Source organism: Scylla paramamosain, unplaced genomic scaffold (genome assembly GCF_035594125.1).
Source record: "Scylla paramamosain isolate STU-SP2022 unplaced genomic scaffold, ASM3559412v1 Contig12, whole genome shotgun sequence".
NCBI lineage: Eukaryota > Metazoa > Arthropoda > Malacostraca > Decapoda > Portunidae > Scylla > Scylla paramamosain.
Window position 1 is genome coordinate 1,315,001 of NW_026973677.1, and position 15,000 is coordinate 1,330,000.

General features: G+C 42.9%; 1 long non-coding RNA gene across 1 annotated transcript in view; it reads right to left on the minus strand.

Annotated features, from left to right (window-relative positions):
* LOC135097126 (uncharacterized) overlaps nt 1-15,000 on the minus strand; it is a 28,258-nt gene that overhangs the window by 7,612 nt on the left and 5,646 nt on the right. Inside the window, exon 2 of the long non-coding RNA XR_010265399.1 lies at nt 12,773-12,816. This is a non-coding gene — a long non-coding RNA (uncharacterized LOC135097126). The remainder of the gene's footprint in view (nt 1-12,772; nt 12,817-15,000) is intronic.

The following is a 15,000-nucleotide window of genomic DNA, read 5'->3' on the forward strand; positions in this document are numbered from 1 at the left end:
GAGAGAGAGAGAGAGAGAGAGAGAGAGAGAGAGAGAATCTATGGTACCACATGGCGGCGTTTGGTGAGGGAGCAGATGATTAAATTAACCGAAGGATCTGTTGAGAGAGAGAGAGAGAGAGAGAGAGAGAGAGAGAGAGAGAGTTTTTAGGCTAGATGAACACCGAAATGATTAAATTAATGGATGGATGGATGGATGAATAGGTGGATGGATATGAAATGAATTAATATAGATAAAAAAATTGGACAAATATAGAAATTAACAGAAATACAAATGGATAAATTACGTGAATAGGAAGATACAAAGTTGGATAGACGGATTGACTGAGAGAGAGAGAGAGAGAGAGAGAGAGAGAGAGAGAGAGAGAGAGAGAGAGAACAACATCACGTTGCACACGGCACCGTGGCTGGCTGGCCCTCGTCACACCACACAGTAACTCCAGTAGGCTGTAATAGGCTTTTTCTACACATTTCTTGGTAGTGCCATTTCAAGTAGGCTTCTTCTAAATATCTCTAGGTAATACACGATTATACACTTCTTAGGAATACAACAAAGAAGAGTTTTTACCTGAGACAGCTGGAGTAGGCTAGACTAGGCTTTTACCTAAATTCTTTTTGGTAATGCCTTTTTAATGGGCTGTTTCTAAACATTTCTTAGTAATAGTAATTCTGAATATCTCTAGGTAATACAAGTGTTATAAAAACGATTATTAATAGTTCGCAAATGTAGATGTTGATACCGTCCGAAACATTCTGAAAAGTGACATCGCTTCACCCGGTCAGTTCAAGAAAAAAAGACTTAGGACAAACATTATACTCAGTATTATAGCCCTACAAGTGCTGCTCGTAAAATCATTCATGGTCTTTTAAAACTTTGCATCAACCTGACATTAACAACATTATTAGGTCTATTCCAATCATTTAACACCATTTGTGAGGCGTTTTTTCCCCGTCTCTCTCTCTCTCTCTCTCTCTCTCTCTCTCTCTAGATAGATAGATAGATAGATTGATTGATAGATAGATTCTATCTTTCTATCTATTTGTCTATCTCTCCCTGATAATAATAACCGTACAAATGCCTAGGCACAGATTATCACAAATATTTCTGTTCAATCAAGCCTACAGAGAGAGAGATAAAAAGAGAGAACTCTCTCTCTCTCTCTCTCTCTCTCTCTCTCTCTCTCTCTCTCTCTCTCTCTCTCTCTCTGTTTAGGCTTGATTGAGAAAAAAATATTGATGATAATCTGTGCCTAGGAACGTGTATGATAATTATTATTGATCAATGTTTTGTTCACAGTTTCGTCCTCGGCTTTGTCAATTGCAAGAAATATGATTATGCTTTTAATAAAGATTTGAACATTCAGATAGTGATATTAGTATCTAGAATATACGAAAATGCTGCATGTGTATTGGGATGGTTATATATAAGCTTTTCCAAATTCGGCTCCGGTAATAATTAAAGATGGTATTATGATTTTTTTTTATATTTCATAAGAGAATTACGAATTACTACACATTATGAAAATGTCTGAGGACAAAATACTTTGATGGAGGCATATTTAATTATCTTTAAATGAATTAATTAAAAGAACACATTTTTGGCGGAAATAATTCAGTTTAGAGTGGAAAGAGAAGAAAGTGATGATTTTTACGTACACAAGTCACACTGTAGGCAATATTGTGTATGAATGTGGTCATGAAGTGATACTGAAGCGAATTATTATGTGAAATACAAGCCGTGTGTGTGAGTGTATGTGTGTGTGTGTGTGTGTGTGTGTGTGTGTGTGTGTGTGTGTGTGTGTGTTGCACCTTTATGTAGATGTTTTCAATGTAAACATGGCTAAATAATTCTTGGCACAGCACCCATTGTAATGAAATAAAATCATCGTGACTGTGCTGTGTACACTCTCACCTCTCAGTCGATCTGGCCCACACCATTGTTAATATGAAAATGATTAATATGTAATATATTTGAATACTTAATGCACATGAGGGTTTGGATAATGAAACAGTATTCAACTCTATTAAAAAGTGCATGTACAAAGTGTATCTATATACTAATTGTACAGTTGTTATCAGAATCTTAGTTAACGAATCGCTCTATATCGTCGGTTAGATCGCAGGAGTGACTGAACTATAATACTGGGGAGAAATGAGAGGCAGGGAGTGAGGGATTAGGGAGAAGAGAATGATCGGGGATGGGGGGTGGGTGCCAGGAAGGGTGGAAGGGATAGACTGGCTTGGGGAGTGGTGGGTGTTGGAATGCCTTCATTGGCAATGCTTGGCTATCATATCGTGTCAACAGTAAACACCTTTATTAACAACATTTGCCATTGCACTGTATGGTTATAGATCAGGCTGGGGTGTGGTGTACACTGGGGCAAAGTCATAATCCGATACAATTACTCTGGAAGATATTGGGAAAAAACGATGATTCATGGGCTGTGAAGCCCATAGTAAACTAATCTTATCAAAAACTAAAAAGAAACTGAACCCAATCTATAATATTATTGTCAAAAACAATGTATAAGCATATATATATATGAAACTGAACCCAATCTATAATATTATTGTCAAAAACAATGTATAAGCATATATATATATATATATATATATATATATATATATATATATATATATATATATATATATAGAGAGAGAGAGAGAGAGAGAGAGAGAGAGAGAGAGAGAGAGAGAGAGAGAGAGAGAGAGAGAGAGAGAGAGAGAGAGAGAGAGAGAGAGAGAGAGAGAGAGAGAGAGAGAGAGAGAGAGAGAGACGCATAGATACACACACGTACACACAAACGAACACTCAGAGACAAACTAAACTAGACAAGACAAAAAAAAGTAATCAAGATAAACAAACAAACAAAAACCAACAAACAAACACACACACGTAAAAACAAATAGATAAATAGACAAAAAATATAAAAAAAACCCACAAAAATTATAAAAACACCGTCAGTATCAGAGAGAGAGAGAGAGAGAGAGAGAGAGAGAGAGAGAGAAGAGCGGATCTGGTAAACACGTCGTTGTCAGGAGCGGAGGCGCCTAGAAAATGAGGTGCAAGGTTCTCTCTCTCTCTCTCTCTCTCTCTCTCTCTCTCTCTCTCTCTCTCTCTCTCTCTCTCTCTCTCTCTCTCTCTGCTTCTGAACTAAGCTGGAATCCCTTAAGAGTTTCAGAGTGTTTATGAGGCTGGAGTGTCCCCGCGGCGGATGTACATGGAGGAGGAGGAGGAGTGCAAAGGAATACAAAGGAAGACCAAACAACAAGAGATCTTTATGGCCTTGCAAGACTGTTTAGTAATTACTTCTAACTTGCCACAGAGCAGAGAGGACATCAGGGTGAAGAGACAGAATAGAGAGGAGGAGGAGGAGAAGTAAGAGGAAGGGGGAGAGGTAAGAGGTGTAAGAGGAAGAGGAAGAAGAGGAAGAGGAGAAGTGCAAAGGAATACAAAGGAAGACAAACATCAACAGATCTCGAGGTCCTGACTAAGCTGACTAACTAATACTGGAGGAGACACAGTAGCCTCACACACTGAAGGGAAGGAGGAGGAGGAGGAGGAGGGGGAGGAGGAGGAGGGATGTCTTGAAAAAAGTGTGATTATGGTGATGAGAGAGAGAGAGAGAGAGAGAGAGAGAGAGAGAGAGAGAGAGAGAGAGAGAGAGAGAGAGAGGTGAAGAAAGGTAGCTCCCTGGGCGTGTTTGGGGTGGTAATGAGGCCTCGGAGTAGTGGTGGTGGTGGTGGTGGTGGTGGTGTGGCTGTAGGGCTCACAAGGAGGAGGAGGAGGAGGAGGAGGGGGCAGGAGGAGGAAGGTGAAGGTTGGAGGGAAGGAGGGAATGAGGGAGGGAGGGAAGAATGGCGGGAGTCCGTGTAATTAATATCCTGGTGGTGGTGGCAGCGCCCCGCCCCAGCCCTCCCGAGGCCTCCCATTGGTCGGGTGCGGCGTCTCCTTCGCCCACCCGCCCGCCACGCCACCCTGCACGCCACGCCCCGATAAGGCTCGGAGTGGCGTGTGGCAGCGAGCGGTGGGCGGGGCCGGTGGGCGGTGGCGGGGCGCTGCCTCACCCGCGCGCATCGCTACATTTCCCCCTGAATTTCCCCCTCCGCATCTCCCCCGCCGCCCTCAGGATCAGTACGCCCTGGCAACCACCCTTAGGTCCATCACGTGCCTGTACCGACCCCACACCTGCACACCTGCACGCCTGCACGCACAGTCTCAGGTGAATGTGCCAGCGTGCGTGTGTTCACCTGAACCTGCCCTCCCACGCGCCCGTTATTTGTCAACATGTGCTTACCCCCGCCCACTCCCGCGTCCGCTCCCTCCCACTCGCCGCCCACTCCCCTCGGGCACTTCTCGCTGTGCTTAAGACTTCCACGGACGAATCAACATATTTATATCACACTCATAATTCCTTTCTGTGTGTGTGTGTGTGTGTGTGTGTGTGTGTGTGTGTGTGTGTGTGTGTGTGTGAAGGAGCGGCGACACGTGTGATGTTGTGCGTTACGTGGTAAATTTAGACAAGTGAGGCTGAGACGTAGTGATGTGGTGATGGTGGGTGGTGATGGTGGTGATGGTGGTGGACTCATTTACCTTCATGTCGTAATCATCGCAAAATCGCTTCATTAGAGATAACTTGGAGATCATTCTTTCGCGTGCTGCAGCAAGCAAAACGGTATATCATCCATCAGTATTAAAACATGCAGCCACTTTAAAAACCCATCGTTCTCACAGTTCTCTTTTATTAATTGAATCAAATCATTAACGTAGAGAACGAACAGTAGGCACGATGTCGGGGAGCCTTGTCGCACTCCCAGCGTGGCCGTGAACACCGCGGTGCCGATAACGCTCTCGGTCACACTGTACAGGGCAGCGATAACAGCCACCATCACCGCGCCACACCCCAAGCGTTTAAGGATTCGTATTAACGTGTGTCTCGGTACCAGATCGTATACGCAATGTTACAATATGTTGGAGACAGCCACGCCTTTTCTGTGCCCCAACTTGTTCACGGTACGGAGTGAACCACTTCTCTAATCTCGAACATACAACCATATCAAATAATTTAGCAACGCTGTTTATTACACTAATGCTTCTATGGTTCTTTGTGTCTTTCCGGTCGCCCTTCTGGAATATAGTGGAAAACTTAGCCCTAGTCTAGGACGTAGGGTGCTGAGCGGTGGCAAATATCGTACTGAACAGTTGTGATAATCATTAACCACTGAATTGGTAACAGCTTGAACACTCCAGGTGGGATGCCGTCCGGGCCACACGCTTCGTCTGCCGTGATGTGATCACCTGGGCACTGACCTCACCAGGGGAGATCAGATCGTCTAAAACTGGAATCGACACAGTTACATCTCGGCATTGATCAGTATGGCTGCTTGTGGCAGTGCCTAGTTAATCTTCGTAAAAATGCTTAAATTCTTCATCAGTAGGCTTAACTTTATTATCATCATCATCCTGTAAACAGCCCTTCCAGTTGATGGCCTGCCACACTCGTCTGTTGTCCCTGTCCTGCAGCGGGAGGGGATATGGGTGGCCCAGCTCGTTCATTGGTCAAGAGGCTGTGACGTACACAACGGTGAGCGCTGATTGGCCCGCGTCCGGTGTTGGGGAGGAGTCACCCACAACTTGACTTCAACATGTCCGCCCACCGGAGCCTCTTTTTTTTTTTTTTTTTTTTTTTTTTTATGTAGGAAGGATACTGGCCAAGGGCAACAAAAATCTAATAAAAAAAAAATGCCCACTGAAATGCCAGTCCCTTAAAAGGGTCAAAGCAGTGGTCAAAAATTGGTGGATAAGTGTCTTGAAACCTCCCTCTTGAAGGAATTCAAGTCATAGGAAGGTGGAAATACAGAAGCAGGCAAGGAGTTCCAGAGTTTACCAGAGAAAGGGATGAATGATTGAGAATACTGGTTAACTCTTGCGTTAGAGAGGTGGACAGAATAGGAGTGAGAGAAAGAAGAAAGTCTTGTGCAGCGAGGCCGCGGAAAGAGGGGAGGCATGCAGTTAGCAAGATCAGAAGAGCAGTTAGCATGAAAATAGCGGTAGAAGACAGCTAGAGATGCAACATTGCGGCGGTGAGAGAGAGGCTGAAGACAGTCAGTTAGAGGAGAGGAGTTGATGAGACGAAAAGCTTTTGATTCCACCCTGTCTAGAACAGCAGTATGAGTGGAACCCCCCCAGACATGTGAAGCATACTCCATACATGGACGGATAAGGCCCTTGTACAGAGTTAGCAGCTGGGGGGTGAGAAAAACTGGCGGAGACGTCTCAGAACACCTAACTTCATAGAAGCTGTTTTAGATAGAGATGAGAAGTTTCCAGTTCAGATTATAAGTAAAGGACAGACCGAGGATGTTCAGTGTAGAAGAGGGGGACAGTTGAGTGTCATTGAAGAAGAGGGGATAGTTGTCTGGAAGATTGTGTCGAGTTGATAGATGGAGGAATTGAGTTTTTGAGGCATTGAACAATACCAAGTTTGCTCTGCCCCAATCAGAAATTTTAGAAAGATCAGAAGTCAGGCGTTCTGTGGCTTCCCTGCGTGATATGTTTACCTCCTGAAGGGTTGGACGTCTATGAAAAGACGTGGAAAAGTGCAGGGTGGTATCATCAGCATAAGAGTGGATAGGACAAGAAGTTTGGTTTAGAAGATCATTAATGAATAATAAGAAGAGAGTGGGTGACAGGACAGAACCCTGAGGAACACCACTGTTAATAGATTTAGGAGAAGAACAGTGACCGTCTACTACAGCAGCAATAGAACGGTCAGAAAGGAAACTTGAGATGAAGTTACAGAGAGAAGGATAGAAACCGTAGGAGGGTAGTTTGGAAATCAAAGCTTTGTGCCAGACTCTATCAAAGGCTTTTGATATGTCCAAGGCAACAGCAAAAGTTTCACCAAAGTCTCTAAAAGAGGATGACCAAGACTCAGTAAGGAAAGCCAGATCACCAGTAGAGCGGCCTTGACGGAACCCATACTGGCGATCAGATAGAAGGTTGTGAAGTGATAGATGTTTAAGAATCTTCCTGTTGAGGATAGATTCAAAAACTTTAGATAAGCAGGAAATTAAAGCAATAGGACGGTAGTTTGAGGGATTAGAGCGGTCACCCTTTTTAGGAACAGGTTGAATGTAGGCAAACTTCCAGCAAGAAGGAAAGGTAGATGTTGACAGACAGAGCTGAAAGAGTTTGACTAGGCAAGGTGCAAGCACGGAGGCACAGTTTCGGAGAACAATAGGAGGGACCCCATCAGGTCCATAAGCCTTCCGAGGGTTTAGGCCAGCGAGGGCATGGAAAACATCTTTGCGAAGAATTTTAATACGTGGCATGAAGTAGTCAGAGGGTGGAGGAGAGGGAGGAACAAGCCCAGAATCGTCCAAGGTAGAGTTTTTAGCAAAGGTTTGAGCAAAGAGTTCAGCTTTAGAAATAGATGTGATAGCAGTGGTGCCATCTGGTTGAAGTAGAGGAGGGAAAGAAGAAGAAGCAAAGTTATTGGAGACATTTTTGGCTAGATGCCAGAAATCACGAGGGGAGTTAGATCTTGAAAGGTTTTGACATTTTCTGTTAATGAAGGAGTTTTTGGCTAGTTGGAGAACAGACTTGGCATGGTTCCGGGCAGAAATATAAAGTTGCCTTGCCTTGTTACTGATCATTTCGTCTTCCTGTACGGCTTTGCGGGGCTGGGGGCCTTTGTGGGGCCTTGTGGGGCTCTTACCACTTCATACGGTCTGCTGGAGGAGCTGGGGGGAGGGGGAGGGCTGGGGAGGGCTGGATGGTGGCTTGATAGAGTCGGGGATGGGGTTAGGCAGGACTATAGAGGGCTGGGGTGAGGTGGGGAGTGTTTGTGAGAGGTTGGGGAGGGTTGGGGACGGTGGGGGGAGTTTGAGAAGGGGTGAGGAGGAATGGGAAGAGATAGGGAGGTTTCAGGAAGGGCTGGGGAAAAGGAGAGATGAAGCCGAGAGAGAGAGAGAGAGAGAGAGAGAGAGAGAGAGAGAGAGAGAGAGAGAGAGAGAGAGAGACCTGAATACTGATGTGTACTGCTACTTCGTGGTGGTGCTTGTTGTTGTTGTTGTGGTGGTGGTGTTTGTTGTTGTTGTTGTTGGGAAGAGATAGGGAGGTTTCAGGAAGGGCTGGGGAAAAGGAGAGATGAAGCCGAGAGAGAGAGAGAGAGAGAGAGAGAGAGAGAGAGAGAGAGAGAGAGAGAGAGAGAGAGAGAGAGAGAGAGAGAGAGAGAGAGAGAGAGAGAGAGAGAGACCTTCGTGGTGGTGCTTGTTGTTGTTGTTGTGGTGGTGGTGTTTGTTGTTGTTGGAGGAGGAGGAGGAGGAGGAGGAGGAGGAGGAGGAGGAGGAGGTAGTTTTGAAGGAGGAAGCCAATAGACGAAGTTTTAGTAAGAGGTTATGGGAAGTGAATCGTCTATTTAAACATTAACTGTGAAAATGTTACGGGTCTCTGTCTCTGTCTCTGTCTCTCTCTCTCTCTCTCTCTCTCTCTCTCTCTCTCTCTCTCTCTCTGTCTCTCTCTCTCTCTCTCTCTCTCTCTCTCTCTCTCTCTCTCTCTCTCTACATACATACATACACACATACATACATAATGACATGCATGCAAGAACGAAGGAAATACGTGATAGAATTTTGTATTGCTGTTTTGGGATTTTAATAATTAACTTCATCAATCAATCAGTGAGTGAGTGAGTGAGTGAGTGAGTGAGTGAGTCACACGCATTTCCTCACCTGTATTTCATGTAGCCTTCGGTCTCCCCGTGTGCCTTTCTCTCTCTAACTTACAATGTAATACTGAATAATTTGTATTGATATGTTGGGCAGCACTGGTTTGGTTGATACATTTTTTATTTATTTACTCATTTACTTGCTGTGACTGACTCAAAAGTGACAGACAACAATGAACACTGGACACACGCCGCTGGATGCAAATCATTCCATATTTTTCTATACTATGCAGTGTGTACATTCTATACTTTTATTTTAGACATTCTATACAACAATTTTTAGACTAAGTTATCTTTTCCAAGGCACCTTTTGCTGTCACTGAAAGCAGATGATTTCAGAGAGGAAATACAAAGCGATTTTTTCTCGTAACTCCTCGTGCAGTGTACGAAATAACACAGGAATGCAGACACCGACACGGAAGCGAGACAGACTGATGCACACTGCGGCACTCAAAGCAAATGGTTTCTAAGAGATAATGTGAAGTGATTTCTTTTTGGCAAGGCACTGCACACTCAACCAAACTATGCACAAACACACGCCTTCATTCAGAATTCAGATCCAGACTGAGATTGTTAACTGACCACAGATTATTAAGGTGTACGTGTAAATAATATTATAAATAACAATATGACAGAGAGAGAGAGAGAGAGAGAGAGAGAGAGAGAGAGAGAGAGAGAGAGAGAGAGAGAGAGAGAGAGAGAGAGAGAGAGAGAATTCTGGAGCGAAACAGACTCACGCAAACTCTGTGGTACTCGTCTCTAATTATAACTCTAATAATAAACAGAATCGAAATTACACAGAAATGCAAACAGATACATGAAAGTGAAACAGACTAAGACAAAGTAAGTGGTATTTATTTATAATGATAACTCTAGAAAATAATAAAAATCTAAATTGTAAAGTCTGATGTACAACACTTTAATGCACTTCTGGTCACTGGAAGACGCTTACCAAAGAAATGAATGACACATGAAGCTTTCCTCATTGTTCATGGATAGAGAACCTGAACTGACCTAGAGATGATCTGGCTACACAACTTAATGAACTGAATCATGTATGGGACCTTCCTCACTGCCTGTAGCGAGAGAACTTGAACTAGAGATGAACTGGCTAGAGAACTTAATGAACTGAATGATGAATGGGACTTTTCTGAACTGAATGGGACTTTCCTCACTGCCTGTAGCTAGAGAACTTGAACTAGAGATGAACTGGCTACAGAACTTAATGAACTGAATGATGAATGGGACTTTCCTCACTGCCTGTAGCTAGAGAACTTGAACTAGAGATGAACTGGCTACAGAACTTCATGAACTGAATGATGAATGGGACTTTCCTCACTGCCTGTAGCTAGAGAACTTGAACTAGAGATGAACTGGCTACAGAACTTCATGAACTGAATGATGGATGGGACTTTCCTCACTGTCTGTAGCTAGAGAACTTGAACTGAGCTAGAGATGAACTGGCCAGAGAACTTCATAACGAGACTTTCCTCATTGTCTGTAGCTAGAGAACTTGAGCTAGAGATGAACTGGCTAGAGAACTTCATAACGAGACTTTCCTCACTGCCTGTAGCTAGAGAACTTGACTTAGATATACAGTCATTGCTCTCTCTCTCCCTCCACGCTTTGAAATGCAACAGTACTCACGCAAGGAGTCTGTTTAAGAGAAATTCAGTGTGATGCATTCTGAGTTGCGTCACGCTGCTTTTTATAGGGAGTGAGTGCGTCAAGGATCGGACTGGTAACAAACGGTGCGCGTGTGGGCGGCAAGAAGGCGTGGGTAATCAAGGCTCCGTGGCAATGAGGATAACGAGGCTGTTGTTTTGTGCAGCAACGTTTGGCAGAAAACTAATGTGTCTTAACTTATCGGTCATTCGGTGAGTCTCCCAGTATCTGTTCATCAATCGATCCATTTATTTATCTATCTATCTATCTACTTACCGACCTACTTATTTATTTATCTATCTACCTACATATCTGCCTACATCACACACACACACACACACACACATTCAAATTAACCACTGACGTGACTAATGCTAAAAATAATCTAAATTCTCTCTCTCTCTCTCTCTCTCTCTCTCTCTCTCTCTCTGAGGGAGAGGGTGAAGGAATGGGCTTAATGGCATATTTGTAATGTTTATTAGTCCTCAGATTGGGAGGGAGGAAGAGGATTGGAAGGGAGGGAGAGGAAGAGGAAGAGGGAGGAAGAGGGAAAGGGGAGGGAGAGAGGGAGGGAGGAAAGAAACGTGGAAGCAAAGAAGAGAGAGAGAGAGAGAGAGAGAGAGAGAGAGAGAGAGAGAGAGAGAGAGAGAGAGAGAGAGAGGTAACGGGGGGGTTGGTGGACTCCATTACTTAAGAATGAGTCAATCCACACTAATGGTGAAACAGCGTGATTCTCTCTCTCTCTCTCTCTCTCTCTCTCTCTCTCTCTCTCTCTCTCTCTCTCTCTCTCTCTCTCTCTCTCTCTCTCTCTCTCTCTCTCTCTCTCTCTCACCAGCAAACCAGTATTTTCATCCTATTATTATTATTATTATTATTATCATTAGTAATATTATCAGTATACCGTGCAGTTTCCGTGGCGGCCGTGGAGCAGCGCGGGCGTGACGACGAACACAACAGAACACTTGCGTGGAAACAAAGTGCGTGTGTATTTGCGTGCTTCCCCCTACGTCTGTGTGTGCGCACATGTGTGTGTTTCCATGTGCGTGTGTGCGCGGCATGTAGGTAGCAAATCTGGCTTGAAAATGTGGACGTGTGTGTGTGTGTGTGTGTGTGTGTGTGTGTGTGTGTGTGTGTGTGTGTGTGTGCGGGTTTGCGTGGGTGTGGGTGTGTGTGTTTGCGTGGGTGTGTGGGCGTGAGCGTGCGTGCATGCGTGTGCCTGTCACGTGCATGGAAGGCTTTGAAAGGAACGATGAATATTGGTCAGTGACAAACAAAATAACACAACATTGTGGAATTGAAAATAACAAGACAAAGACACAAGAAATAAACAAAAAACAGAATTTCAGAACAACAACAACAACAACAAAACAATACTGTGAAACTGAAAATAAGGAGGTAAGGAAACAAGGAAAAGAAAAAGCAGATTTTAAGAACAACAACATCAATAGCTAAAAAAAAAAAGACGACAACATTGTGGAATAATAATAAAAAAAGATAGACAAGAAAAAAATATATAGAAGCAGAATTTAAGCACCAAACAAAAAAAAAAAAAAAAGAAATCTCGTGAAACTTCTTTGAATACAAAAAAAAAGTGTTGAGTTTTTTAAATAAAAAGACAAAAGTGTGCATATGGCTGAAGCAAACGAGAGTCTTACGAGAAACAAAAGGCAATCGTTTCGGGAAAATATGAGTATGATTGAGAATTATTTGAATACAATTTTACTATATATATATATATATATATATATATATATATATATATATATATATATATATATATATATATATATATATATATATATATATATATATATATATATATATGAGAGAAAAGAAAAAATCATCACGGAAATTAAATGCGGTGAAGACACGATGACATAATTATAAGATAGACAAACTTTCAAGTAATCGAGGAAAAACAAAGAAGTAACAGAAGGAATGGAAATAATAATAATAATAATAATACAGCAGAGAACTAAAACATTGGGAAGAAAGAAGAGGGAAGAAGAATAAGAGCAAGAACACAAGGGAAAGAAAGGGAAGGAAAAAATAACGGAAGAAATAAGAAAAGTAATAATGGAATAAATAAGAAACAAGTAGGAAAACGCTCAAAGAAAGGAAATAAAAGAGCAAACAAACAAACAAACAAACAAACATACTAAAATACACACAGAAAATAAGAAATAAAATAATTTACCATAAAAATACAAAAAGTAAAAGAAAAAATAAGAAAAAAAGCGAAAGAAAGAAAAGATTACGAGAGAGAGAGAGAGAGAGAGAGAGAGAGAGAGAGAGAGAGAGAGAGAGAGAGAGAGAGAGAGAGAGAGCCCTGACACCACCACCACCATGTACGAGGGACCCGCAGCCTGTACTTACCAGAGAACCCGCTGGACCTGAAGAGGGGCCTGCTGGGGTACAACCTGCAAGACAAGACTCAGGGTGAGTACTACGGGAGGAGGAGGAGGAGGAGAAGGAGGAGGAAGAGGAGGAAGAGGAGGAAGAGGAGGAGGAAAAGGACAGGTTGTAGGTGTGTGTGTGTGTGTGTGTGTGTGTGTACTAGATGAAAAGAGAACTGCATACATAGATTCATAAAAAAAAAGGGGAAGCGAACGATGAAATATTAGTGTATTTTAACTAACTACTCGTTCTTTAAACACTCATTCACCCTACAGGAAAATCTAACTTTATGTCCTTAAGTCACAGAAACGGAGATTAAGTGAAAATTAGGCATTAGTATTGGTGGAGATGCAGAGGAGAGGAAAGGAGAGGAGAGCAGTGAGAGGAGAAGGTAGACGGAAGGAAAGGAGAGGATAAGTAGAGAAGGGAAGATACTTAGGAGAAACTGGAGAGAGAGAGGAGAGAGGAGAGAGAGAGGGTATACGATGGAGAGAGAGGAGGAGGATGCAAAGCAGGGAAGGAAGGAAGGAAGGAAGAGAGGGAAGGAAGGAAGATATGATTTAGAAACAAGGGAAAGATGAGGAAAATAAAAAAAAACCATGGTTGAAAGATGGAATCAAATGGAAAGGCAAGGGGGAAAAATAGAAAAAAAGAGAGGTAAAAGAAAACAAAAGAAGAATAAAGAAATAAAAGAGGAAAAAATACGTAGAGATGGAGTATGGAAGGAGATGGAAAAAAAAAGAAGGAAAGAATCAAGAAAGGAAAAGAGATAAATATAAATGAAGAAATGAAGAAAAGGAAGAAGAGAAAGATGAAAACAAAGGGAGAGAATGGGAAATGGGAAAGACAAAAAGACGAGATGCAAAGAGTGACAGGAAATGAAAGGGAAAGGAGAGTTTGCAAAGAAAGCGAGTGAGGGAGAGGGGAAAAGAGACACGAGGGAATCAAGGAAGGAAGAATTAGAGGAAGACCTGAAGTGAAGGAGTGAACACCAGACACAAGTAACAATAACAATAAGTAAGAACAAGTAAAAATAACAATAGTATTTCACGTCATCAAAGAAAAATATGGGTGTTATTTGTCACATACTGCTAAAATAACTACTACTGCTGCTCCTCCCCCTCTTCCTCCTACTGCTACTACTATTACTACTACTACTACGTAATACCACCACCATCACCACCACTTACTTCTCCATCCCTCCTCATCACCACTGCTACCACTACCACCACCACCAACACTAGCTTCCCTCTCCTCTTCCGACCACCACCACCACCACCACTACCTTCACCCCTCCCACCCCCACCACCACCACCACCACCACTAGCACTAACACCCCCTCCCCTTCCCCCGCTGGCCTGGCGCTGGGGGGCGGGTCCACCATGATGGCCTCGCCTCTCAATATCAAGAGTGAGGAGGTGATAAGCCCAGACTAGTCAGCGTGTACCTACAGGTGAGAGAGAGAGAGAGAGAGAGAGAGAGAGAGAGAGAGAGAGAGAGAGAGAGAGAGAGAGAGAGAGAGAGAGAGAGAGAGAGAGAGAGAGAGAGAGAGAGAGAGAGAGAGAGAGAGAGAGAGAGAGAGAATTTCTATTTGTAATAAATTTGGTATTCATAAAAAAAATAAAAAGTTCTCTCTCTCTCTCTCTCTCTCTCTCTCTCTCTCTCTCTCTCTCTCTCTCTCTCTCTCTCTCTCTCTCTCTCTCTCTCTCTCTCTCTCTCTCTCTCTCTCTCTCATCACTCTCGAATCAATTAGCACCACCTCCCTTAACCTCCCCTCCCCTCCCCTATGCAGGTTACCGGGGCTGGCCAGCTGCGCGGCGGGGGGCATGGACCCCCTCAAGGCCATGGGCCATAACAGGGAAGCTTACATGTGTGTGTGTGTGTGTGTGTGTGTGTGTGTGTGTGTGTGTGTGTGTGTGAAACGAAGCAGGGATACATACTTTGGTTGAAAATGACACTTTCTCATGATGATGATGATGATCATGATGGTAACAGCAGTAATAGAAGTAGTAGCAATAATAATAATAATAATAATAATAATAATAATAATAATAATAATAATAATAATAATAATAATAATGATACTACTACTGCAACTAATAATAATAACAATACTAACAGCAACGATAATAATAAAACAACAACAACAACAACAACAACAACTTACTACTACTACTACTACTACTAATAATAATAATAATAATAAT